The 3,129-nt window shown below is 39.0% G+C and overlaps 1 long non-coding RNA gene across 1 annotated transcript; it reads right to left on the bottom strand.

Moving 5' to 3' along the window:
- Window positions 1-931: 931 nt before the first annotated feature.
- On the bottom strand, window positions 932-2,877 carry LOC137132664 (uncharacterized). The gene is made up of 3 exons (XR_010915168.1): window positions 2,776-2,877; window positions 1,822-1,964; window positions 932-1,038 (listed from the first exon to the last, which is right to left on the bottom strand). It is a non-coding gene; the product is annotated as an uncharacterized lncRNA (long non-coding RNA).
- Window positions 2,878-3,129: the final 252 nt, after the last annotated feature.

Here is a 3,129-nt window from a genome sequence, read left to right as displayed (position 1 = left end):
AAAAGGCCTCAGAGTATGAGGGATAAAGCTGACAAACTCAGGGGTCCAGTACTATATGAAAGTCAACTAAACAAGTCAGAGCACACCAGAGGGTAAACAGATCAGGTCTGAGTACTGCAGAGGAAAAAGGATAAACCAGATGGGCCGGACAATCAGAGCTGACAGAACATCAACTGATGTGTAAACTGATGATCTGGACTCTAGAGCAGGGAGGAGAAAGACGCACAGACACAGAGTGCACTTTGAGGCAGGATTAAAAAGGTTCATACTAATCAGCAGCAAGTGCAGGCAGCTGTGCATCCATCCACAGCATCCATCCACACAAAAACACACAGGCATATTCATGTTTTATATGAAACATTTCCATATGTATGATGTCAAAACATTTACCAGTGTTACACGTTTTTCTCACAGATCCATTTCATAGAATGTCCACATGGCAGGTCATTCCACTTGTGACCTGTTTGAGGATCAATTTCTGCACAGTCTTCTCCATTACGATCATTGGGCTGCTTCACATCCCAGTATCTAACAAGTCAATGAACAAAAAAACAATCGTGAAATTGTGAATATCTGACATAAAAAGACTCTTGATGGTCTCTATGCTGATAACTTATTAAATGTTATGACAGCAGTGGTGCAGTCAGAGCCAACAGTACTGAAACAGACAGGAAGTGTGTCAGCAGTCATTCTAGCAGCTCTGAGAGTCTCCAGTCAGTGGTGTTCAGAGCCAAATCCTAACTCTGACACTGTGCAGGTCAAACAGTGTGAAAAGGTTGTTGGCTTCAATTTCTGTCATTTTTGTTCCTCAGTAAAACCACGAAGGCCTTTATGAGCTCTTTCTAGAAACCTCTTTGTTTCAGTTGTGTTGGTCCAAACATACATTTACAGAGATTTTGGGATTTAAAGAAGGTGAAGCACATTTCTGTCTTACTTAAAAGTCTGTAGAGATCCATCGACCCATTTCCAGGTTCCCTCTTCAGCTATGTCAGTTAAACCGATCCATGCTGACTCCTTGGTGAATCCAGAGAGAAATTCCTGTTCAATACAGAGACAGAATTCCACAGTTTTTATGTTCTAGTTTTAACCACATTACACCTTCACATGTGTGTTAGGGCAGAGACAGATTACACACACTTTTAAAATATAAACTAGTGTAAATGTAACAGATAACAAATTGAGATCCACAACAACCACATAAGCTAAAAAGTTGGAGTTATTCCATTTATGTTATGATGGATTCAGAGAACAATCAAATGCTAAAATATCTTCCTAATATAAAATTCCAATTATTAAATTGGCTTATTGCTAAGAACAACAACTTAGAAGCTAGAACTGAAACCTTTTGACTATACTTAGATTCAGGCACAAAAATAAGACAGTAACTGTAGGGAAATATCATCCATCCATTTTCTGTAAGCTTATCCTGTTTAGGGTCACAGGGGCTGGAGCCTATCCCAGCTATCAATGGGTAAGAGACAAGGTCCACCCTGGACAGGTCTCCAGTCTGTCTCTGGTCCAACACAGTGAGAGACACAGACAGACAAGCATTCACACTCATATTCACACCTACAGGAAATTTAGAGTCACCAGTTAAGCAAACATGGGAGGAGGAAACCAGAGTGGTAAAGATCATGGGGGGAACTCATTCTGACCTCCTCCCTACAAAGACAATGTCAACTTTAAATTACCCATTTCCCACTAGTCTTAGTCGTGCTAACGTGCTTGTAGGTGGTTCTGCAGAAATGGCCTTTTATGTCCTTTAATCAGTCCTCATTCCTTATTCAGCCACACACACATGGACACACACACATGCTGTACCTGTTCTTCTGCACTGTTTATGATCACCAGATCTGCTCCTTTATTCTGGCAGTCCTCTCTGGCCTTTGTCCACGAACCAGACTCAGTGGAGAGAAAATAAAAGGAACAGTTGAACTTTGTCCATCCTGCAGGACAAGTTTTCCCTGTAACATAAGACAATAGACAATAGAAGTAAGTCAAGACAAACTCCATCTGTTGCCAAAGAAAGACAGTGTGAGGTAAAACATGCGCAAACATTGTTTGTGCAAACATAAGTTTGTCTAAATGGACTTGAATCTAATATGGAAAATACAGTTGAATTCAATCTTTATTTATATAGAGCTTTAAAAAATACCAGGAGTTTTAAAGCTCCAAAGTGCTTTACAGCAAATAAACTGTCATGTGCCTTGTCCCTTACTGTCCACACTCACTGGTCAAATTCTCAAGTCGGTCTCGGTCTTTAGTCATTTCAATGAGTCTGGATTTTAGCTGATCCTTTTCTTTAGTTACGTTAGATATTTGGGCATCTAGCTGGTCCTTCTTTGCAGTTAGAGAAGACAGCCTGTCATCCAGCTGGCCTCTCTCTGCAGCCAGGGAAGACAGTTTGTTATCACTGGCTAGGAGAAGCTGGGTCAGGTTGTCTTTCATAACGGAAAAATCTGTAGCTGAACCTCGATCTAAATTATGGTCTTAAACAGATAAAACAATTCACAGTTCACATTATTTTTATTTTTTACATAACAAATATCATCATTTCTCAATTTTTGTTTTCAGTTACTGTAAAGCAAAACCACATGTTTAAAGTGCAGCATAAAATTATATCAAGTTTTTCATGGGATATTGTTAAACGTTTTTCATTTCTTAACATAAAAATAATATAAAATAATATAATAATATAAAACAATTTAAATTTAAAAGCACAAAAGCAGTATAAGACGAGAAAACAGCTCAAATCTAACAGTGAACCAGACTCACAATGGAGACCGAGGGCGAGTCCAACCAGCAGGAAAACACTCAGCAGCCCCAAACAGAGAGCAACAGCTCTATAAAATCTTCCGTCTGAGCTCCTGGGACCTGAACAGTGAAAAGACCAGTGAATATGATACAACAGTAATAATGATAATTCAGTCTTTCAGTGTCTGTATAATATTAAATTACCTGTTTGTGACATTTTTGAATCAACAAACTTGTCATGTTCAGCATTTACATTCATCTCCTCCATGTCTGGAAGAAACTAAATGGCAACTTAATAATGGAAGATCAGCTCTGCAGCAGAAGTGATGCTACGTGTAAATGAGGAAACTTCTGTTCTTTTGAAATTTTACAGGA

Source organism: Channa argus, chromosome 9 (genome assembly GCF_033026475.1).
Source record: "Channa argus isolate prfri chromosome 9, Channa argus male v1.0, whole genome shotgun sequence".
In the NCBI taxonomy this organism is placed as follows: domain Eukaryota; kingdom Metazoa; phylum Chordata; class Actinopteri; order Anabantiformes; family Channidae; genus Channa; species Channa argus.
Note: the sequence above shows the minus strand (reverse complement) of the source record. Positions and strands in the feature narration are given on the sequence as shown.